This window comes from Pinus tabuliformis, chromosome 1_2 (genome assembly GCF_031772625.1).
Source record: "Pinus tabuliformis cultivar Carrire ecotype Pingquan chromosome 1_2, CPIR1, whole genome shotgun sequence".
In the NCBI taxonomy this organism is placed as follows: domain Eukaryota; kingdom Viridiplantae; phylum Streptophyta; class Pinopsida; order Pinales; family Pinaceae; genus Pinus; species Pinus tabuliformis.
In genome coordinates this window covers 1,331,911,999-1,331,937,346 of record NC_142298.1, presented here as the reverse complement: position 1 = coordinate 1,331,937,346, position 25,348 = coordinate 1,331,911,999, and positions in this window count along the sequence as shown.

Genomic DNA, 25,348 nt, shown 5'->3' with positions numbered 1-25,348 from the left:
ATTACTGCTCGCGAGACTTAGTTGTTTGATTGCTGTTCCATTTCAGAATTGTTGTTCCATTTTAGCATTACTGTTCCATTCCAAATTTGTTGTTCAATTTCTTATTTGTTGTTCCATTTTTCTACTTGCCGTTTCATTTACTCGCATTTGTTGTTTTGGTGTGAGAGACGATCTGTGGCTGTAGTGAGCCTCGGCATTTACTGTCTAGCTCCCAGACCCATGGTCCATGCTCTAATTTCCTTTCCATCAGTTTCCAAAGGGATGGGTTATCGTTGCCGAACCCTTGACTGATAAGTTGCCTAGTTTTCTGAGTGTGTGATTTATTCCTTTAAAGTAACTTAGACATAGAGAAGCATCCATTTACTCTTGTATTTTTGAACGTTGTACTACTAGCATTACTCTGACAAATGATAGCCTCAGACTGAGTCACTCTTTGAAATAACAAAACGCTCCCGGATTGACATATTAATGTGAGGTAATTAGAGGTGAAAGAGACCCTTTTTATAGCTCTACATTTTGGCGCCGTTGCCAGGGAAAGAGTGTAGCCATTTGTCTTTTTCAGAGTAGTGTACGAACCTGCTAGGTAAGAGTTGGATCTTAAAGACGGAAGGTAAGAACCTGCGTGCGGAGCATGTAAAAGCCCTGCTCCACTATCCGCTTTCCTAACAGATTTGTTGTTGCTTTGTTTGAATAGAATTTAGTAGTTCATTTGAGTGCATGACTAAGCAAAAAAAACCAGAAAAATATATCAAACCTCCATCCAAACCTGAAAAAGCTAAGGGGCTGGTGACCCTTGGCCGAACGACCTTCATAGACGAAATCTACAAGAAAACAGAATCTCAGCCATCAGTAGGCCCCAGGAAAATCATTTCTAAACAACCTACTAGTTCCCTTCAGGCCACAAGATCACCATTTGTAGCCTTTGCTGAGGTGCATAGTCAAACTGAAGAGCAGGACTTTCAAGAAATTGAAAATTCTACTCCAGAACCATTGCAGGAAGGGAATTTTAGCAACTTTTGTGAAGGAGAAGGAGAAACAGGGGAAACCAAGGAACCAAAATCCCCTATTGGAACAAATCAGCCATTAAATAGCCCAGATAAGGGAGCGCTGCAAAAATCATTGTTGAAGGAATCCAATCTCCTTAGACATCAGTTATTTCCATTATCCCATATAAAGGAAGTGCTATTAAAACTATCCGTGTCAAAACCGTTCCCTCTCAACCTAGGAATACCCTCCTAGATATCCTAGAAGGTTATTGGCATATATTCGATCCTATGGCTCAGAACCAGCCAAATACTCAAACCTCTACATTATAATATCCTATAGTGGATTCTACAGCAAATGCGCCCATGAAAGCTATCCCTCTTCAACATATCCCTACATTTCACGGTCTCACATCAGAAGATCCGGATGCATTTTTATTCGAATTCGATGTGTTGTGCAGGGGATATGATTACACCACCGATCCCCAGAAATTGAAATTATTCCCCTCTACATTAAAAGGGGATGCTTTAAGATGGTTTATGGGACTAGGTGGTGGGGTCATCAACAATTGGGATCAAATGAAAGAATCTTTCTTAAAAAAATATCAGGACTACAATAGGTCTAGAGAATTAAAGGACGAAATATTCCAAATGACAGCCAAACCGAATGAAACATTAGAGGAGTATGTGGTGTTAGACTCCGTCTTGTCAGTCCGCTGCAGCGAAATTTACCAAGCAGCTTCAGCAGCTCCTATCCCTGTAAAAGCACAAACAGAAAGAACATCATTAGCAATCAGAGACAAAGCGAAATCAAACAGAAACAAAGAGGATTTGCAGAATGTTCAATAATGCCAAAGGCGTGTAGAGAGGATCGAAATAAGTCTTCACGGTTTCATCAGCTCCAACACCTGCAGGAAATCAAATTAAAAAAAAATCATCATTTCAAGGCCAAAAGTCAGAGGAAACGAGAAATCAGAGTTTGTGTCCAAGTTGTCAAAGTGCCAAGGCACTATAGCTTTACAAAGTGAATTTTCCAAAATTAAAGTCATCAAGATATTTTGTTGATTGACGGGCCGTTTGCATCCAAAAGATCTAATTAAAGGTTGAAGGACAAATTTTTTGTTTTGAGGCCGGAATTGTGCTGACAGTCAACACGCGGCGCATACAAAGAGCGCGCGACGCACTGGGCATCATTTTTCAGTGCATTTTTGTGTGTGCGCGGTGCACTGGGAGGGCGCGCGGCGCGTTGAGCCTTTCACCCTGTATTCATCACAGTTTTGTGATTTTTCAGTTCAAATCATCTTTTCGACAGCGCTATCATAGCAGCTAACAAAATCCAAGGATTGGATCATTCCTCAGCTCGCCGGCGCCTACAGCAGAATTGTGCATGTGTACAGGGAACACCGAGTGCTTGGAATTCTTGAACTTCGTTTTAATCAAATTCGGAAACCATGTGCCGTGTCAGTATCTGCTTGATCTATTTGAACGTCTGTGGGCCGTTGATACTGTCGAAAGGTTAGGGATCGATCCCCATTTCAAAAGGGCAACGTCAATCCTCCACGTCTCTGTGCAACCCACATAGGAACGATTCCATCACAGACAATGATTCAGGGAGGACCCCTTTTGCGATTGGAGATGCTAGTCTGGTTGAAACAAACATGAAAACTTCTACCTGTTCTCTGTCGGACCAGTATCCATCACATTCCTATCATTTTGCGGGAGACACAGCTACTTTTGACGAGAATTTTTCATATTTAAACGAGTTATCCTCTCCCCACTAGAATATACCTTTGTCTCCATCGTACTATTCAACAAATTTTTTATTAGAAAAGTTCTGGGCCGCAGAGATTAATGAGTCTGAAAACACGTTTTGATTGAAGCAACACTGAGCCTATATAGATTTTTGGACTACTCTGCTTATACAGCCAATATATCCAATAAACGAGCCCGTCCTACAGCTGCACAAGCAGATGGGTGTGAAAATCGTTTTCAAAATAGGTCTGGCACTGCTCAAGTACTGTCACGATGATTTGGTGAAACTACCTTTTCAGAAGTTAGTATATGCTTTGCGCAACTTTCCGGAGGATGCTTTGAATCTTGACACATTACTGCCAATGGCCTATTCAATCAAGGTTACAAAAAGGTTGGAGGATCTTAAGTTGGAATATTTGCGAATGAACGGGCCGCAGTCACATTCTCCAAAGTCTGGGAACGAGGAGCGGAAGCTTTCAGTTTCTACACAAAAACAGAGTTCTTTGAGGTGTTGAGGATTGATGGTTTTTGGAGTGCAAATTGAAAACATAAATAAATATTTTCCTAAGGTCCAAGTTAATGTTTATTTACTTGTTATGTCGGATTTGAAGCGTGACCAGGCCGGGTGAAATCCATGATTTGCAGGGCCTACTCAGTGGTTTGTTTCACTGTCAAGTTGATCTTTGAATATGGATGTTTTGCTATTAATAGATACAATAAGCATGGCAAAATTAGAATGCAAAATATATAGGAATGAATTTGCCTATTTTTATCCTCAGTATATACATTTTGGTCCTCAGCAAGAGGCATATTCTGGAGAATCCAAAGTTGCAAATATGACTGTAATTAGGAAGACAGGGAAATGTGCAGCATTTCTTGCTAATATCGATAGTCATTCTTCAGCTACTGTACATTTTAATGGAAAGGTGTTTCATCTACCACTGGTCGACTTCTTCCAACTGCTATAGATGGTTACATTTGGAAGACTGGAACTGGCGGACTCATCTTCAACCATCCCTTGTAACGTTAAGGCGGTCCTGGGTGAGACAATCATCAGGCCAAGGAAACTACCATAAAAAGAGTCTTATATCTCAAGCTATTGGAAACAGAAATATGAACTCTTCCATAAGCCATCCCATGGAACCTGTACTTGCTCCACTTTTACAACCTTCTTTTCAGGTAGGATATGTATCTTCTAATATAGAATTAAATGGACACATAAGAATAAAGGAGGATTCTAAGCATGAAGGGACAGATGACTCATATTGTGATGATTTAAAGTATTTATCCAGGGACACTGATGACTTTGAGGGCTATGCCATATCTGAAGATGAAGCAAAGAAACATCCTCCTGAAAGTGAACATAAAAATTCTGACTATAATCAAGTTTTTGGTGGAGGAGTAATGTACTGGAACACGACCGATTATGCTGGCACTGGTTACTCAAAGCCTCCTTCATTGAGTTCTGAGGACAGCTCATGGGCCCGACACGAAGATGATCTAAAATTGGTTTTTATTTAAAATAGCAAATGAAAAATGCCAAGTCAAAATAGGCCTAAAACAAAACGAAGATATCCATCACAGCAGAAGAAATAGGATTCGATCTCCTATTAAGGGCTTCAGTTAAATCTCCAAGTGGATCTGCGCTTCAGTTTGTTGGCCATCAGAGGATTTTAAGGGGAATGATCTTCTGTTTTAGAATAAAGAAATGACTCTATCTCTATTTTTGTAACTTCAGGTGAAACAGCGCCCCTGTATTGGGTTGATCTGTTTTCTCCTAGAATAGTCTATTTAATGTATTAAAAAATCACTTGTAAAAGGCAGTAGAGGAGAGATTTATGAGTGGTGTGCGCGGAGAAAAACAAAGCTTCTATTGTACAGTTTTGACAGGGATTTTAATAAAAAATGCAGCTCTGACCCCTGAGATTCCTGTGGTATGAAATTTAACATTTGTTTCATCCCTTGTTTCATATGTAGCCTATTGTGTTTCCATTTCATTTCATTTCTAAATGAATACTTTTGAGTGAGAAAGGCAGAATTCAGTTTATTTGCTCTGTCTTGAGGAAGTGTTCATATTTAATGTTTCCTTCTGTTTGGCAAGGATCCATCTTCTATGCCCTTGTCAACCTCTCAAACAGCTCACCCACTCCACATTATTTCAAAATTGATGTTAAAATTTCTTGCCTATCTTGCCTCAGGAGATAATCTGTGTTTTTTATTATATTTCTCTATGCAAGTTGTTCTTTGCCCCACGCAGCCTAGAAAATCCAATCATTTATTAAAAACCCCTTTCCATATCAATTTACTAGCCTAAGATCAGCATTTACTATAGGTCATCTTAGCCCCTTTGAAGATCTTTTGCCGAGATAGACCCGGAGAGAGCCCTCTCCTGTCCTCGTAGGGCTAGATACGAGGCTGAGCGTGGTATGATGTTGCCTCGAGTTTTGCCTTCCTCAGCCTGAGGCAGAATTGAGCGCTAACATATTGGCGACCATACTGGGGAAGATGGTTTGTTGTTGATGTGACATTCGGCTTATAGATTGTCTTGCTCCAGTACATGAACTCAAGTTGCAGATCTGATGCTAATGGTGGACAGCAATCAGACACATATGAAAGCTGAAACATTCACCTGGCGACTCCAGCTCGATCCAGACATTTCAGTGCTCACTAATCCATTTATGCAATGGTAGGGTATGTGGCAAACCTGCCCTGCGTGAAGCTGTAAAAGAAGTAAGAAATCAATTAGCAGATTCTAAAATTAATGAAGAATTTTTCAGTGCCTTGCTTCAATGTTTGAAATCTCCAAAGTTCCCTCTTGAAGCTAAAACTAGTGTTTGTGAGTTAGTTATTGAAAGAGTTGAGAAGGAGATCCAATGTTTAGATGAGCAGATCCAGTCATATGATTTCCAAGACCCTAAAAAGTTCTTGGAAATCCTTCCTCCTTCGCAACAAGAAATCATAGAATTGCCCACTGATGTTTGCATTGACAGTGTGCAGCTAGAGGTATGTATTGCGGAATTGGGGCAGCCAACAGAGTCTGGCTTTCGCGATCCAATGGCTACATACATGAAAACGTTTTTTAGTTTGATTAATGGATCAGGTTGTCTTTTTCATGACCAGGCTCATTATGTGCATGAAGGGCTACCAGCAATTACATCTGTGTCCTGGTGGAAGCATTCTCAACCGGCATCATTCTTAGGTTTACTTGAATGGTTGATCTGGCATTTTAGTATTACCTGATCTACTGTTTTTACAGCAAAGTAGGGTAGATTTTGTAAATAAATAAGCAGCCAAAAGGCAGCATTTTGTTCCAGTTTCATTACAGTTTTAGTGTGAAGTTTGCTAAGCAAGTGTTTCAAACATTTCAGTCAAGTTTCAGTCAATAAATGTTTCAAAGTTTTGTGTTAATTGTTGAAATAATGACTCCATCGCCCAAAGGACGGAGGCATTGTCTGCTCTCCCAAAGCTCTGCGATTCTTGGCACCTCCAAGAAGCGGCAACTACCATCCCCATTGGAGCCGATGTTAGACTCCGTCTTGTCAGTCCGCTGCAGCGAAATTTACCAAGCAGCTTCAGCAGCTCCTGTCCCTGCAAAAGCACAAACAGAAAGAACATCATTAGCAATTAGAGACAAAGCGAAATCAAACAGAAACAAAGAGGCTTTGCAGAATGTTCAATAATGCCAAAGGCGCGTAGAGAGGATCGAAATAAGTCTTCACGGTTTCATCAGCTCCAACACCTACAGGAAATCAAATTAAAAAAAAATCATCATTTCAAGGCCAAAAGTCAGAGGAAACGAGAAATCAAAGTTTGTGTCCAAGTTGTCAAAGTGCCAAGACTCTATAGCTTTACAAAGTGAATTTGCCAAAATTAAAGTCATCAAGATATTTTGTTGATTGAAGGGTCGTTTGCATCCAAAAGATCTAATTAAAGGTTGAAGGACGAATTTTTTGTTTTGAGGCCGGAATTGTGCTGACAGTCAACGCGCAGCGCATACAAAGAGCGCGTGGCGCACTGGGCATCATTTGTCAGTGCATTTTTGTGTGTGCGCGGCGCACTGGGAGGGCGCGCGGCGCGTTGAGCCTTTCACCCTGTATTCATCACGGTTTTGTGATTTTTCAGTTCAAATCATATTTTCGACAGCGCTATCATAGAAGCTAACAAAATCCAAGGATTGGATCATTCCTCGGCTCGCCGGCACCTACAGCAGCAGTATGCATGTGTACAGGGAACACCGAGTGCTTGGAATTCTTGAACTTCGTTTTAATCAAATTCGAAAACCATGTGCCGTGTCAGTATCCGCTTGATCTATTTGAACGTCTGTGGGCCATTGATACTGTCAAAAGGTTAGGGATCGATCCCCATTTCAAAAGGGCAACATCAATCCTCCACGTCTCTGTGCAACCCACATAGGAACGATTCCATCACAGACAATGATTCAGGGAGGACCCCTTTTGCGATTGGAGATGCTAGTCTGGTTGAAACAAACATGAAAACTTCTACCTGTTCTCTGTCGGACCAGTAGCCATCACATTCCTATCATTTTGCAGGAGACACAGCTACTTTTGACGATAATTTTTCATCTTTAAACGAGTTATCCTCTCCCCACTAGAATCTACCTTTGTCTCCATCGTACTATTCAACAAATTTTTTATTAGAAAAGTTCTGGGCTGCAGAGATTAATGAGTCTGAAAACACGTTTTGATTGAAGCAACACTGAGCCTATATAGAGTTTTGGACTACTCGGCTTATACAGCCAATATATCCAAAAACGAGCCCGTCCTACAGCTGCACAAGCAGATGGGTGTGAAAATCGTTTTCAAAATAGGTCTGGCATTGCTCAAGTACTGTCACGATGATTTGGTGAAACTACCTTTTGAGAAGTTAGTATATGCTTTGCGCAACTTTCCGGAGGATGCTTTGAATCCTAACACATTACTGCCAATGGCCTATTCAATCAAGCTTACAAAAAGGTTGGAGGATCTTAAGTTGGAATATTTGCGAATGAATGGGCCGCAGTCACATTCTCCAAAGTCTGGGAACGAGGAGCGGCAACTTTCAGTTTCTACACAAAAACAGAGTTCTTTGAGGCGTTGAGGATTGATGGTTTTTGGAGTGCAAATTGAAAACATAAATAAATATTTTCCTAAGGTCCAAGTTAATGTTTATTTACTTGTTATGTTGGATTTGAAGCATGACCAGGCCAGGCGAAATCCATGATTTGCAGGGCCTACTCAGTGGTCTGTTTCACTGTCAAGTTGGTCTTTGAATATGGGTGTTTTTCTATTAATAGATACAATAAGCACAGCAAAATTAGAATGCAAAATATATAGGAATGAATTTTCCTATTTTTATCCTCAGTATATACGTTTTGGTCCTCAGCAAGAGGCATATTCTGGAGAATCCAAAGTTGCAAATATGACTGTAATTAGGAAGACAGGGAAATGTGAAGCATTTCTTGCTAATATCGATAGTCATTCTTCAGCTACTGTACATTTTAATGGAAAGGTGTTTCATCTGCCACTGGTCGACTTCTTCCAACTACTACAGATGGTTACATTTGGAAGACTGGAACTGGCGGACTCATCTTCAACCATCCCTTGTAACGTTAAGGCGGTCCTGGGTGAGACAATCATCAGGCCAAGGAAACTACCATAAAAATAGTCTTATATCTCAAGCTATTGGAAATAGAAATATGAACTCTTCCATAAGCCATCCCATGGAACCTGTACTCGCTCCACTTTTACAACCTTCTTTTCAGGCAGTATATGTATCTTCTAATATAGAATTAAATGGACACATAAGAATAAAGGAGGATTCTAAGCATGAAGGGACAGATGACTCATATTGTGATGATTTAAAGTATTTATCCAGGGACACTGATGACTTTGAGGGCTATGCCATATCTGAAGATGAAGCAGAGAAACATCCTCCTGAAAGTGAACATAAAAATTCTGACTATAATTAGGTTTTTGGTGGAGGAGTAATGTACTGGAACACGGCCGATTATGCTGGCACTGGTTACTCAAAGCCTCCTTCATTGAGTTCTGAGGACAGCTCATGGGCCCGACATGAAGATGATCTAAAATTGGTTTTTTTTTTAAATAGCAAATGAAAAATGCCAAGTCAAAATAGGCCTAAAACAAAATGAAGATATCCATCACAGCAGAAGAAATAGGATTTGATCTCCTATTAAGGGCTTCAGTTAAATCTCCAAGTGGATCTGCGCTTCAGTTTTTTGGCCATCAGAGGATTTTAAGGGGAATGATCTTCTGTTTTAGAATAAAGAAATGACTCTATCTCTATTTTTGTAACTTCAGGTGAAACAGCGCCCCTGTATTGGGTCGATCTGTTTTCTCCTAGAATAGTCTATTTAATGTATTAAAAAATCACTTGTAAAAGGCAGTAGAGGAGAGATTTCTGAGTGGTGTGCGTGGAGAAAAACAGATCTTCTATTGTACAGTTTTGACAGGGATTTTAATAAAAAATGCAGCTCTAACCCCTGAGATTCCTGTGGTATGAAATTTAACATTTGTTTCATCCTTGTTTCTTATGTAGCCGGTTGTGTTTCCATTTCATTTCATTTCTAAATGAATACTTTTGAGTGAGAAAGGCAGAATTCAATTTATTTTCTCTGTCTTGAGGAAGTGTTCATATTTAATGTTTTCTTCTGTTTGACAAGGATCCATCTTCTATGCCCTTTTCAACCTCTCAAACAGCTCACCCACTCCACATTATTTCAAAATTGATGTTAAAATTTCTTGCCTATCTTGCCTCAGGAGATAATCTGTGTTTTTTATTATATTTCTCTGTTCAAGCTGTTCTTTGCCCCACGCAGCCTAGAAAATCCAATCATTTATTAAAAACCCCTTTCCATATCAATTTACTAGCCTAAGATTAGCATTTACTATAGGTCATCTCAGCCCCTTTGAAGATCTTTTGCCGAGATAGACCCGGAGAGAGCCCTCTCCTGTCCTCGTAGGGCTAGCTACGAGGCTGAGCATGGTATGATGTTGCCTCGAGTTTTGCCTTCCTCAGCCTGAGGCAGAATTGAGTGCTAACATATTGGTGACCATACTGGGGAAGATGGTTTGCTGTTGATGTGACATTCGGCTTGTAGATTGTCTTGCTCGAGTAAATGAACTCAAGTTGCAGATCTGATGCTGATGGTGGACAGCAGTCAGACACATATGAAAGCTGAAACATTCACCTGGTGACTCCAGCTTGATCCAGACATTTTAGTGCTCGCTGATCCATTTATGCAATGGTGGGGTATGTGGCAAACCCTGCCCTGCGTGAAGCTGTAAAAGAAGTAAGAAATCAGTTAGCAGATTCTGAAATTAATGAAGAATTTTTCAGTGCCTTGCTTCAATGTTTGAAATCTCCAAAGTTCCCTCTTGAAGCTAAAACTAGTGTTTGTGAGTTAGTTATTGAAAGAGTTGAGAAGGAGATTCAATGTTTAGATGAGCAGATCCAGTCATATGATTTCCAACACCCTAAGAAGTTCTTGGAAATCCTTCCTCCTTCGTAACAAGAAATCATAGAATTGCCTACTGATGTTTGCATTGACAGTGTGCAGCTGGAGGTATGTATTGCGGAATTGGGGCAGCCAACAGAGTCTGGCTTTCGCGATCCAATGGCTACATACATGGAAACGTTTTTCAGTTTGATTGATGGATCAGGCTTTCTTTTCCGTGACCAGGCTCATTACGTGCATGAAGGGCTGCCAGCAATTACATCTGTGTCCTGGTGGAAGCATTCTCAACCGGAATCATTCTCAGGTTTACTTGAATGGTTGATCTGGCATTTTAGTATTACCTGATCTACTGTTTTTACAGCAAAGTAGGGTAGATTTTGTAAATAAATAAGCAGCCAAAAGGCAGCATTTTGTTCTAGTTTCATTACAGTTTTAGTGTGAAGTTTGCTGAGCAAGTGTTTCAAACATTTCAGTCAAGTTTCAGTCAATAAATGTTTCAAAGTTTTATGTTAATTGTTGAAATAATGACTCCATCTCCCAAAGGACGAAGGCACTGTCTGCTCTCCCAAAGCTCTGTGGTTCTTGGCACCTCCAAGAAGCGGCAGCTGCCATCCCCATTGGAGCCGATGTTAGACTCCGTCTTGTCAGTCCGTTGCAACGAAATTTACCAAGCAGCTTCAGCAGCTCCTGTCCCTGCAAAAGCACAAACAAAAAGAACATCATTAGCAATCAGAGACAAAGTGAAATCAAACAGAAATAGAGAGGATTTGTAGAATGTTCAATAATGCCAAAGCCGCGTAGAGAGGATCGAAATAAGTCTTCAAGGTTTCATCAGGTCCAACACCTGCAGGAAATCAAATTAAAAAAAAATCATCATTTCAAGGCCAAAAGTTAGAGGAAACGAGAAATCAGAGTTTGTGTCCAAGTTGTCAAAGTGCCAAGACTCTATAGCTTTACAAAGTGAATTTTCCAAAATTAAAGTCATCAAGATATTTTGTTGATTGAAGGGCCGTTTGCATCCAAAAGATCTAATTAAAGGTTGAAGGACGAATTTTTTGTTTTGAGGCAGGAATTGTGCTGACAGTCAACGCGCGGCACATACAAAGAGCGCGCGGCGCACTGGGCATCATTTGTCAGTGCATTTTTGTGTGTGCGTAGCGCACTGGGAGGGCGCGCGGTGCGTTGAGCCTTTCACCCTGTATTCATCACGGTTTTGTGATTTTTCAGTTCAAACCATCTTTTCGATAGCGCTATCATAGAAGCTAACAAAATCCAAGGATTGGATCATTCCTCAGCTCGCCGACACCTACAACAGCAGTATGCATGTGTACAAGGAACACCGAGTGCTTGGAATTCTTGAACTTCGTTTTAATCAAATTCAGAAACCATGTGCCGTGTCAGTATCCGCTTGATCTATTTGAACGTCTGTGGGCCATTGATACTGTCGAAAGGTTAGGGATCAATCCCCATTTCAAAAGGGCAACATCAATCCTCCACGTCTCTGTGCAACCCACATAGGAACGATTCCATCACAGATAGTGATTCAGGGAGGACCCCTTTTGCGATTGGAGATGCTAGTCTGGTTGAAGCAAACATGAAAACTTCTACCTGTTCTCTGTCGGACCAGTAGCCATCACATTCCTATCATTTTAAGGGAGACGCAGCTACTTTTGACGAGAATTTTTCATATTTAAACGAGTTATCCTCTCCCCACTGGAATCTACCTTTGTCTCCATCGTACTATTCAACAAATTTTTTATTAGAAAAGTTCTGGGCCGCAGAGATTAGTGAGTCTGAAAACACGTTTTGATTGAAGCAACACTGAGCCTATATAGAGTTTTGGACTACTCTGCTTATACAGCCAATATATCCAAAAACGAGCCCGTCCTACAGCTGCACAAGCAGATGGGTGTGAAAATCGTTTTCAAAATAGGTCTGGCACTGCTCAAGTACTGTCACGATGATTTGGTGAAACTACCTTTTTAGAAGTTAGTATATGCTTTGCGCAACTTTCCGGAGGATGCTTTGAATCCTGACACATTACTGCCAATGGCCTATTCAATCAAGGTTACAAAAAGGTTGGAGGATCTTAAGTTGGAATATTTGCGAATGAACGGGCCGCAGTCACATTCTCCAAAGTCTGGGAATGAGGAGCGGCAGCTTTCAGTTTCTACACAAAAACAGAGTTCTTTGAGGCATTGAGGATTGATGGTTTTTGGAGTGCAAATTGAAAACACAAATAATTATTTTCTTAAGGTCCAAGTTAATGTTTATTTACTTGTTATGTCAGATTTGAAGTGTGACCAGGCAGGGCGAAATCCATGATTTGCAGGGCCTACTCAGTGGTCTGTTTCACTGTCAAGTTGGTCTTTGAATATGGGTGTTTTGCTATTAATAGATACAATAAGCACGGCAAAATTAGAATGCAAAATATATAGGAATGAATTTGCCTATTTTTATCCTCAGTATATACGTTTTGGTCCTCAGCAAGAGGCATATTCTGGAGAATCCAAAGTTGCAAATATGACTGTAATTAGGAAGACAGGGAAATGTGCAGCATTTCTTGCTAATATCGATAGTCATTCTTCAGCTACTGTACATTTTAATGGAAAGGTGTTTCATCTGCCACTGGTCGACTTCTTCCAACTGCTACAGATGGTTACATTTGGAAGACTGGAACTGGCGGACTCATCTTCAACCATCCCTTGTAACGTTAAGGCGGTCCTGGGTGAGACAATCATCAGGCCAAGGAAACTACCATAAAAAGAGTCTTATATCTCAAGCTATTGGAAACAGAAATATGAACTCTTCCATAAGCCATCCCATGGAACCTGTACTCGCTCCACTTTTACAACCTTCTTTTTAGGCAGGATATGTATCTTCTAATATAGAATTAAATGGACACATAAGAATAAAGGAGGATTCTAAGCATGAAGGGACAGATGACTCATATTGTGATGATTTAAAGTATTTATCCAGGGACACTGATGACTTTGAGGGCTATGCCATATCTGAAGATGAAGCAGAGAAACATCCTCCTGAAAGTGAACATAAAAATTCTGACTATAATCAGGTTTTTGGTGGAGGAGTAATGTACTGGAACACGGCCAATTATGCTGGCACTGGTTACTCAAAGCCTCCTTCATTGAGTTCTGAGGACAGCTCATGGGCCTGACACAAAGATGATCTAAAATTGGTTTTTATTTAAAATAGCAAATGAAAAATGCCAAGTCAAAATAGGCCTAAAACAAAACGAAGATATCCATCACAGCAGAATAAATAGGATTCAATCTCCTATTAAGGGCTTCAGTTAAATCTCCAAGTGGATCTGTGCTTCAGTTTGTTGGCCATCAGAGGATTTTAAGGGGAATGATCTTCTGTTTTAGAATAAAGAAATGACTCTATCTCTATTTTTGTAACTTCAGGTGAAACAGCGCCCCTGTATTGGGTCGATCTGTTTTCTCTTAGAATAGTTTATTTAATGTATTAAAAAATCACTTGTAAAAGGCAGTAGAGGAGAGATTTCTGAGTGGTGTGCGTGGAGAAAAACAGAGCTTCTATTGTACAGTTTTGACAGGGATTTTAATAAAAAATGCAGCTCTGACCCCTGAGATTCCTGTGGTATGAAATTTAACATTTGTTTCATCCCTTGTTTCATATGTAGCCTGTTGTGTTCCCATTTCATTTCATTTCTAAATGAATACTTTTGAGTGAGAAAGGCAGAATTCAATTTATTTGCTCTGTCTTGAGGAAGTGTTCATATTTAATGTTTTCTTCTGTTTGACAAGGATCCATCTTCTATGCCCTTGTCAACCTCTCAAACAGCTCACCCACTCCACATTATTTCAAAATTGATGTTAAAATTTCTTGCCTATCTTGCCTCAGGAGATAATCTGTGCTTTTTATTATATTTCTCTGTTCAAGCTGTTCTTTGCCCATGCAGCCCCTTTCCATATCAATTTACTAGCCTAAGATCAGCATTTACTATAGGTCATCTTAGCCCCTTTGAAGATCTTTTGCCGAGATAGACCCGGAGAGAGCCCTCTCCTGTCCTCGTAGGGCTAGCTACGAGGCTGAGCGTGGTATGATGTTGCCTCGAGTTTTGCCTTCCTCAGCCTGAGGCAGAATTGAGCGCTAACATGTGGAACGTTTTCAGTACAATCTACAAAGATCTCCTTATGCATTACTACCTTTACCTGATAATGTGTTAAAAACTGCATTGATAAGGGGCATGAAGGAACAATGGATTGAAACATTAAACATCATGGGAAAAGGGGATATTTATCAGGAGAATTTTGCTGACATCATTGATTTATGTATCAAGAGTTCGAGAGGCAGCACAAGAGTAAAACTGGCAGAATATGATCGGTTTGCAAGAGATAACAAAATGTCAACAGAAGCAGTAACACGTGTAGAGATTGGAAATTTATTAGAAAATTTTAAAACTGATATTCTGGGGACACTAACTACACAACTTGATATTATGCAGGCTAAGCAGAAGCAGATGGAGGCAGAACAGAATTTGGTGATCTTCTGTCCCCGATGCAGGAAAAATCATAGTCACAAGGAGTGTCCACTGGATCTAGTCCAAACATGTGCCATCTGTACAAAATATCACCTTACGGAAAGTTGCCCCTCACTTCCTGGATTAAAAGCAGTATATAAGGAAGCGAAAGAAGAACCAGAATCAGTGTACTTGATCAACGACCGCCGCCAGTGGCAGCCGAGACAATATGGTATGTTTCCAGACCCAACTTCTTCTTTTCAGCCTCCACAGTATAATGGTTAACAATATAGTATGTGGCAAAGTCAGTCCCAACCCCCATTTTCAAATTGGTCACCACAGTCATTTCCTTCTTCAAACCCGTGGCTGAATCAGGCAAGCCAATCTGGTTGGCCAAATTTCCCCTACACTCCACCATATTGGCAAAATAGCCCATATCCTCCACAATGGACTCACCCTACTTCACAAAGTTCACCCTAGCAGACAAACTAGCAAAGACCGATGCACCAGCTAGTAGGAACTATTCTGCTTCCTCAACCTACTCTGCCAGCCTTACAATAAAATCCCCAGTCTAATCTAAGACCGCAACTCCCAGCCCAACCCAACCCCAATCCAAATAACAGATTGGCCCAATCTCTCCAAATTATTGAATCACCAGAAATAGGACCCGACCTGAGGGAGTGTAATGATCTTCAGTTATGATCTAGACGTATTATTGAAACTGAGGGAGATAAAACAGTTCATATTGAAGATCAGTTACCTAGAGAACATCAGTTGCAACAAGAGGATGTAAATAAGTAGTAGACTCATAATCAAGAAACCACATCCTCTCCTCCATTCCCAGAATGATTAGTCATACCTCGACCTTCACAGTATCCTGACTTCGACATTCTGGGAGAATTACACAATCTGTACATAAAAATCCCATTCCTCCAAGCCATTCAAGACATTCCTATATACGCAAAAACTATCAAAAAATTGTGCATAAAGAAACCGAGGAGGAATATAACAACTAATCCAAGAGTCCAAGTAGTCGGTACTTTATCTTATTTACTATCCAAGAAAGAAACACCCATTAAATATGAAGACCCAGGAAATCCCATTGTAACTATTCAAATTTATGGTCAGACCCTGTCTAATGCCTTAGTTGATCTAGGAGCTGCAATTAACATTTTAAAAACCACTACTTGCCAAAATCTCGGCATTACATCTGTAGAACCCACCTCTACTTTGTTAGAATTGGCTGACCAATCTGTGGTTAGACCAGAGGATACTCTACATGATGTCATGGTCTCTGTAGATTCCTGGGAATATCCAACCGACTTCTTGATAATTAATCCAAAAACCCGACTTGATGGACACCCGCTAATCCTAGGTAGACCTTGGCTTGCCACTGCCGATGCTTACATTGGTTGCCGGCAAGGAAATATGACCATAACCAAAGGACCAGATATCAAGAATTTAGTTCTATACCCTCCAGCGCAGCCAAGTGTCACAATAATTAAAATTAACAAGCACCCTGTATCATACCTTACTGATAACATTATATCTCCATTGACTATACAAGAGGCACTTGATTTTAAAGATCAAACAGAAGATGATGCCATCAACAACTTCATTAGTCAAACTGAATCCGGATCCTGCACACAGTGTCACATGATAGAAGCAGCATTTGATAATGAATTAGAAGAAGATCCTCTGAAAGATACGCATGATCAAACAATACCTGTTACTTCTGTTGCAAATAGTAAAATTGTGGAAATTGAACCGGGAAAAACTTTAAATATCAATGCCAACCTCACACCTGAACAAGAAACTAAGCTCATCCATCTGTTAAGAAAATATCAAGAAGCATTCGCATGGGATTACCCTGATATGAAAGGAATCGATCCCCAATTGTGTACACACCACATTTATATAGAAAAAGATGCTAGACCCGTTCGTCAACCACAAAGAAGACTTAATCCTCATCTAAAGGATGTGGTAAAAGCTGAACTTCGGAAACTTTTAGATTTCAATTTTATCTATCCTATTTCTGATAGTAAATGGGTCTCTCCACTTGTTGTGGTACCAAAAAAGAATGGGAAATGGAGAATTTGTGTGGATTACAGGGAAATCAATAAAGCAACACAAAAAGATCACTTTTCTCTCCCGTTCATAGACCAAGTACTAGATACTTTAGCAGGAAAGAAATTATTTTCTTTCCTAGACGGCTTCAGTGGATACAATCAGATTCAGATTGCCCCTGAAGACCAAGACAAAACTACTTTTACTTGTCCTTGGGGAACATTTGCTTATCGAGTTCTACCTTTTGGCCTATGTAATGCTCCTGCCACATTCCAAAGGGCTATCCTTAGCATTTTTACAGATTTAATAAATGATGGACTTGAAGTATATATGGATGACTTTACACCATATGGAGATGATTTTGATCCAACACTAGACACCCTAGAGAAAGTCCTACAACGCTGCATAGTTACCAGGCTTTGCTTAAGCCACGAAAAATGTTACATGATGATGAATGAAGGACTTATCCTAGGACACTATTTTTCAGCAGCCGACATTCAGGTAGACCCAGCCAAAATCCAAATACTTTTTCTTATTCCCACTCCTACTACTCAGACAGAGGTACGCAGCTTTCTTGGATTTTCTGGTTATTATAGACGATTTATAGAACATTATTCGCACATTGTTGCACCTTTATATGCACTAACTGGTAACGTTGATTTTCTTTGGACAGAAAAATGTGAGCATGCTTTCAAGGATTTAAAGAAGCTCATATCCACAGCCCCAGTCCTTCGAGGACCAAACTGGGATTTACCATTTCAGATATCATCTAATGCCTCAGATACAGCCATTGGCGCAGTCCTTGGGCAGGAAGAAGAAAAAAAACCATATGCTATCTATTACATCAGCAAAAATTTATCCCCTGCTAAATTAAATTACACTGTTACTGGAAAAGAATTCCTAGCTGTAATACATGCTGTTAATAAGCTTAGACATTATATTACATGCTATCCTGTAATCTTATATACAGATCATTCTGTTATAAAATATTTAGCAAATAAGCCTGTCACAAATGCCAGAATAACTAGATGGTTGATTTTATTGCAGGAATTCGATATCACAATCAAGGATCGGCCTGGCAAAGAAAACCCTGTAGCCGATTTTCTCTCAAGAATGCCAAAGCCAATTGATGCAGCAGCAGTTGAAGATCAATTTCCCGACGAACATTTGTTTGCTGTTGCCGTTCAAACACCTTGGTATGCTGATGTTGCCAACTACCTTGCAGTAGGTAAACTACCAAAACACCTAACCCCTAATGAGCGCGAATAGATTGTTCAGAAGAGTACTCAATTCTCCTGGATTAGGGGCTACTTGTTTCACATAGGGGCAGACATGCATATCAGGAGATGTGTTCGAGAAGATGAAATCTTTGACATCCTAAAAGCTTGTCATGATGGACCATGTGGTGGACACTTCATTGAGCGTAGAACTGGACATAAAGTATTGCAGACAGGGTATTATTGGCCCACGATTTTCAGAGATGCAAAGAAATTTGTCCAAGCCTGTGATAGCTGCCAGCGAGCAGGACGTCCAGGTCAAGCTGACGAGATGCCTCTGAAACCACAGTTAGTCATTGAACCATTCGAGCGATGGGCTCTTGATTTCGTTGGACCCATCAACCCATCATCAAATCAGAAAACATATATCTTGGTGGCAACAGAATATGTCACCAAATGGGTTGAAGCAGAAGCATTACCAAGAGCCACAGAGGACTCTGTCATACAGTTCCTGTTCCATTTATTTGTACGTTATGGTCTTCCAAGGGAAATAATTACAGACGGAGGACCACAATTTGCTGGGAATAGATTAGCTGCAACACTCAACAATTATCACGTCCAGCATAAAATCACTACTCCATACCACCCACAGGCGAATGGACAAGTAGAAAGCAGCAATAAGGTAATAGAATCAATCCTAACGAAAACCATTGCATCACATAGGCATGATTGGGCTGCTAGACTACCTGAAGCACTCTAGGCCTATAGAACAACATGGAGAAGCACCACTGGTTACTCACCTTATCAATTAGTGTTTGGAAAACAACCCATTTTTCCTATAGAATTTGAAATCCAGACATTACGAACAGTACAGGAAGTTGGCTTAGATCTAAGCGAGGCACAGATTAATCAACTACAGTAGATCAATGAATTGGATGAAATTAAGCTATCTGCATTACAAAATACAGCACTGATTCAACAGCAGCGAGCCAAATGGCATGATGCGCTCATCAAAAACAAAGTCTTCCACGAGGGAGACTGGGCTCTGTTGTACAACTCTCGGTTTCAGGACTTCCTTGGGAAACTCCAGACTCGTTGGTTGGGACCATACGAAATCCATAAGGTACATGACAATGGGACCGTTACTTTAATCACCATTGATGGTTCTGGATATGCCTTCAAAGTAAATGGCCACCGAGTTCGTCTCTATCGTAAACCACTCACTCGGGAATCCTTCTGCCAGCAGCTACACCGAGACACTAATATGGAGATTTTAGGAGAGGAAGAGAAGTCTTCCTCACCTGTAATTCATTAAGGATTTCATTTCTTTTTACAATTTGTACATAAGTTCTTTTCTTTAAGTCCTTCTTGTACATATGCTTGGACTAATGTTTTGCTATCATTTTTTTGTTGTTCCTTTTCTTTCTCAAAATTTCGATTGTTGTCGTTCCGTTTCTAAAAGAATGGCATTTGCGTGTTTTTGTTGTTCCTTTTCAAAAGGAATAGCATTCTTGATTTTTTGCTGTTCCTTTTCAAAAGGAACAGCATTCTTGATTTTCTGCTGTTCCTTTTCGAAAGGAACAACATTCTTGATTTTCTGTTGTTCCTTTTCGAAAGGAACAACATTCTTGATTTTCTGCTGTTCCTTTTCAAAAGGAACAACATTCTCGATTTTCTGTTGTTCCTTTTTCAAAGGAACGACATTTGCTTGTTCTGTTGTTCCTTTTCTAAAAGGAACAGCATTTTGATTTTTGTTGTTCCTTTTTCAAAAGGAACGGCACTGTGGAGTGTTTGTTGTCCCTTTTCCAAAGGCGTAGCATATTTTTTATTTATGTTGTTCCTTTTTCAAAAGGAATGGCATTTTTGCGTCTTTTGCTGTTCCTTTATCAAAGGAACAACATTTTTCATGGCTGTTGTTCCTTTTTCAAAAGGGACGTCATTTCGAGCGTTTTGCTATCGTTTTCTAAGGAAATAGCATTTTTTTTAATTTCTGTTGTTCCTTTTTCAAAGGAACGGCATTGGTATGTTCTGCTGTTCCTTTTTCAAAACGAACGACATTTGCACTTTTTGATATCTATTCTCCTTTGTTGTTCCTCCTTCCAAAAGGAACACTTCTAGCATACTTTTTCTCTCCTTGTGAAACAGCTTATCCCTTTTGCTGATCTAAATTGAGGATGCTTCTTTCTCCTATTCTCTCAAAGTCTTTAAAGAGACAGATATGCACTTATGCAATGAACACAAAATCACAAAATACTGAAATCCGCAAATTATAAATCGCTATCTTTATAAAGCTCTGTATTGGTAAGAGGACAAAAGGAAGGACACACTTATTCATCATCTTTTGTTGTCATTGTCTTACTAATTTTGCTTTGATTGGTTATCTTTATCATGACATTCCCTTTAATCCTCTTTGATTATTACTTAGCAATAAGAGCAAAGGGTTTATATCTTCCTATTGAGATGATAAGACTTATTCCACCATTCCCACTCTTAAGGAGTGTTGAACCACCCTTTGTGTATAAATAAGGAAAAGTGCTTTATGAAAAAGAAAAAGTAAAAAGATGGATTATAAATTGTCAAATGCAGGATAGGGGGTCTCATCAAGAGCCAACCTACCATGATCATGAGGATGGAAGTGAAGTGGCATTCCCATTATGGCCACCACACCAGGGATATGGTCCAAAAGGTATATCAAATAAACAAACCTTGGAACAAGAGGTCTCATCACGAGCCGGCCTGCCCACTTTTCGCTCCTTCCTCGTGAATGGCATTATGGCTAACTGGTTACCAAGCCAGCATAATGGCCTACACTTTGACATTACATTCCTTAATATGCACATAAAGGATCATGGTTCCAAGGGTGAAATAAATAACTCTGCCAAGGTTATGGACACCTGTCGGCAGCAAAGCACTGTTAATGGTATTGAAGTCACATTGGTTACACCAATAGGTGAGATACTAATACTCTTTTGTTTCTTATATTCTAGGAACTAATCATACATTATCTCCCGACTCATATATCGCATGAACATTTATTACCACCAATCATGGCAAAGGAGGTGACAATGACCACTTGAGATTTGGCAAGTACGACAGACGTCCTATCCCCCAGCCTCGCATCATATCACAGCAGCCTCTTATGTAATACGCGATCCAAATTTATGCCTCGATTTCGGTAATTCATTGTTTTTCTAAACATGGCATATTTTCATACGCTGTTCCTTTATGACTCTGTTGCAGATCAAGTGCTGCTCCTTTCTTTGACGGATGGGATAGCCTATCACATTGTGGAGGGGGAGGTTAACCTCATTATTCCCCGAATTATGTGTCAGCTCACTATTCGGGAAAGATAGTGTACTAGGGTATGGCATGGCTTAACGGCATGATATTTCTATTTTTTTACACAAGTTGTTGTTCATAAGCCATTTCTGTTACATACTCTGTGTTTTTTCGAAATCTTGTGAGTATTACCCTCTTTTTGTTTCAAACAGCACAAGCAGTTGCTGTTCCATTGAGAATCCACAGTGAAACCATGGGAGGAAGGACAATTCGAAGGGAACCTCAGGAGTTGACATGCTCCGCTGCTGCCCAGGAGATCCTAGAAAGAGTAGGGTGGCTGACTTATCTCAGCCACTTGCAGGAGTCTAATGAAATAATGGCGATTGAATTCCTGCAGAATCTACAGGAGGATTACTCCATAGTAAGGGGGGAGCAGATAGCGGTCACCGACGATATAATCGCAGAAGTCTCGGGACTACTAGCCACCGAACCTGTATGGAAACTAAAGAAGGAAAGATTACAGAAGATCATGGAAATCTTCCAGGACGAGGGCCAGAGCTTGACGATTAAAGGGAAGGGAGTTCTGCCAGCAATGCTAGGAGAGCCCTGGGCAGAATTAGCAAGAACCGTGCAAAGCTACATCACTTGTGAGGGAAGAAAAGACGTGGTAAGACCACGACATCTTAAACTCTTAGCTGTTCTAAAGAAGAAATGCTCTGTAAATCTGCCTGCACTTTTGAATTCATTACTTCATGACGTTGCACGAAGCTTAAAAAAGGCACAGCAAGTAGAGTCAGTTGTCAGTCACCACGGATTAATTCGATCAATTGTTAGTCATAGCCTCACCCAGCAGCAAAGAAGCTGGGAAGAGCTAATTGCAATAATTGAGGGAAGGGCGACAACACCATCCCCAAAACGTAAACATACTACCAGCACACCAGAACGTCCAGAAAAACGCAGAGAATTCGTAAAACAAAAACATGTTGCTAGTACATCTGAACGTCTAGAAACACGCCAGGAATCAGCAAAGTGTAAGCATCCCACCGTTACACCCGAACAACCAGAGAAACGCAGAAAATCAGTCCGGTTAGCTCGGATACGAGGAAGGCTGGAAAAGCTCCAAGAAAGCACCAGCCAGCCAGTGGAAATTGAGGATGAGCAATCCTCACAGCTAGAAGTAGAAATAGAGCAAGCTGAAGGAGAAAAGAAAGGAGAGGCCCAGGAGGCCGAGCAAGCTGAAGAGGAAAATGAGGAAGAAGCTGAGCATTCTGAAACAAAAGCTGAGAATTCTGAAGTAGAAGCTAAACAATCTAAGCAGGAGGAGGAAATGGGATAGCAGGAAGGTAGCCCACCACAGGACCCAGTGGGAGAAGATGAATTGGCTGTAGTTTTGGCCAATATGGGTGAGTATGGCCAACCTTCCAGTCCAACAGACCTCCACGACAAACCCCAAGAGGAAACTACATCTAAAAAACCACATACAGAGGAGGCAGAAGAAGGAAATCTGTCTATTCATGATGAAGAGGAGATAAGAGACACTAAACGGGAACAATCCGTTCCCAAGAGACCAGAGGAAATTCCGGAGGAAGTAGGAGTAGAAAAAGAAGTTGCCCAGGAAGTGACGGAACCAGTTAAGGTTCCTACCCCAGAACAGCCAGAACAGAACAGCGAAGAAGCACCCCAGGAGAAAGATCCAGGGACTAGTCACGGCCCAAAACGCAGCAGACAGCTTGCTATTCCTTCTAATAAAACACTGGAAATTAGGGAATTACAATAGGAACAGCACAGATTATTGAGCATAATAGCCCAGCTCCACCAGCAGATCAGGATCCTGAAAGCAAGGCAGAGGGTAAGGAAGACCGCAGGGAAGAAAAAGGTGACCACTGCAGTAAAATTTCGCAAGATAAAAAGGCGGAGGACCAAAAATCGCCTTGCTGTTCAAAACCCTGCTAAAAATCCAGCTGCTGTTCCAAATGATGCTGAGGAACAAACTGTTGTTCCATTTGAAAAGGAACAGGAGCAAGCTAATATTCGTGTTAAAAAAGAAATGGATAACAAGAAAATTCAGATAGAGGCACCACCCTCAGGTGTGATAAGGGTTCTGAACTCGAAACAACGCAATAAGAAAGTTCAGGTAAAACTCCCGGCCTCCACTGCTGCATGGAGAAGAGATCCAAAGATAGTGACCTTGCGCAAAGGATTGAAACAGGCTTAGCAAGAAGCAGAAAAGCTTAGAGAGCAAACGGTCCCTCGCGAGAAGTATGAAGAACTACAACAGCAACTAAGGAACGTCAATCAATCCGAAAGCTAGGCCTTTGAAGGTTGGCGGAAGGAACAAGAAAAAGTTGCAAAGGTAACTCGTAGGCTAGATACTGTTATCAAGCAGATGGATACCTTGTGTTCTTTATACAATGACGTTTTAGCATGTAGGGCCCCTACCAAAAACTATGCTCTGTTTTTACTGGAACAGTACTTACAATTAAAAATAAAAGCTGTTAAAGCAGGTGCCCCTATACAAATTAACACCGTCAATGACTTTATAGACTGTTGTAAACATTATGGGGTGAAGGTCTAGAGATTGCTGTGTGAATTCTATTTACATAACCTCGTGCTAGATCAGGAGACTGAGTTGAACCCTGGCCCTTTTGTTGGAGACATCCAATTGCAAGCATTCATCTCATTCGGGGTTAATCAAATTAAATGGCTCAAAGCCTATAATACATTCCAGAGGCAGGAAAATGGCCTAGACTTATGGGTAAGGGCTGAGCCTAGGGACCCAGTGCAGTTGTGGAAAGCACATAGAAACCTCATGAGAACTCCGGGTGTCATTGAAACATTAGGACCCATGTGCGAGGCACTCATTCGACAAAGTTTAGAATATTTTCTTTCTATCAAAGACCTCGCCATTGATGCCGCCAAATTTCGGTACCGAATCTCTAATCCAAACATCCAGCTCAGGGAGCCATTTAAGTATGAGAATTTTGAATTAGCTACCAACCGTTTGAACCTCTATGGCGAAAGTATTTTGAAGGCAGGGCCATCCTGGTTAGGATATAGATTCCGTAGTCCAATTATCTGGCACCCTACACCCGAATATCAAGCCCTATATGAGATGCCTGAGGGTCAAAAAGGCCAGTTCTTTGACTACCTAGTCACTCACCACGGTTGTAGGCCTCCGCATGAGATTCCTTCTCCAGCCTATTCTCTCACTGCCTTGCATGTCAACTACAACGTTTTCATGAGGGCATGAAACAGGGTAAGCAGGGGGGTGTGTGGAGTAATAAAAAGGTATGTTTTTGATGATCATTTCAGTAGCTTTTCAGTGGAACTTGTGAACCTTTTTGCATCATGAACGTGGAAAACAATAAAGAATTATAACAAAACATGTGGGATTAGTATGCAAGACTTAACTGCTGATAGTTGTCATTCTCCTGTGCAGGAAGGGGTGAAAACGAGGAGCTGCTGTTCCAAAGAAAAAGACAAGAACAGGGTAACTGTTGTCCCTTTGACGGAGGACCGAGTGCAAACAAGGCTAAGCAGATTAAAGCAAACCGGTCTGGAAAAGGAGGAGAAGACACCAACTCGGTGGAGGAGAAAAGAAGTGATTAAGGATTAACAGTTTGGCGGATCCATCAGGATCTATGATCCTGAGGGATCGCTGCTTTATTTATCTTGTTACTTAGACATCTCCGCTGTCACCCTTATATAAAGGGACGACACTGTTAGCTTTGGGGGATTATGCTTTTATGTAACTTTCTGTTAAAGATCGAACTTTGATCACCGAGTCTCGTTGAAACTGGTTCATTGTACTTTTGTTTTATGCATTAATATAAACTTGGTGATTCTCTTATTTCTGCATCTGGATTAGCTTAAAGCGGTGTACCCTTGGAGGCTAAGGGCCCGGCCCCGGAGGACACTTGCTTCTGTATCACTACGATTTGATTTTTGCGTGGTTTGCTTATCATCTTTATTTGGTAATCTGATATGCTTTATAAGTTTACATCGCATGCTCTGTTAAGATTCATTCATTAAGGTTTTTACAGACAGAACTATTGTATTGACTCTGCAT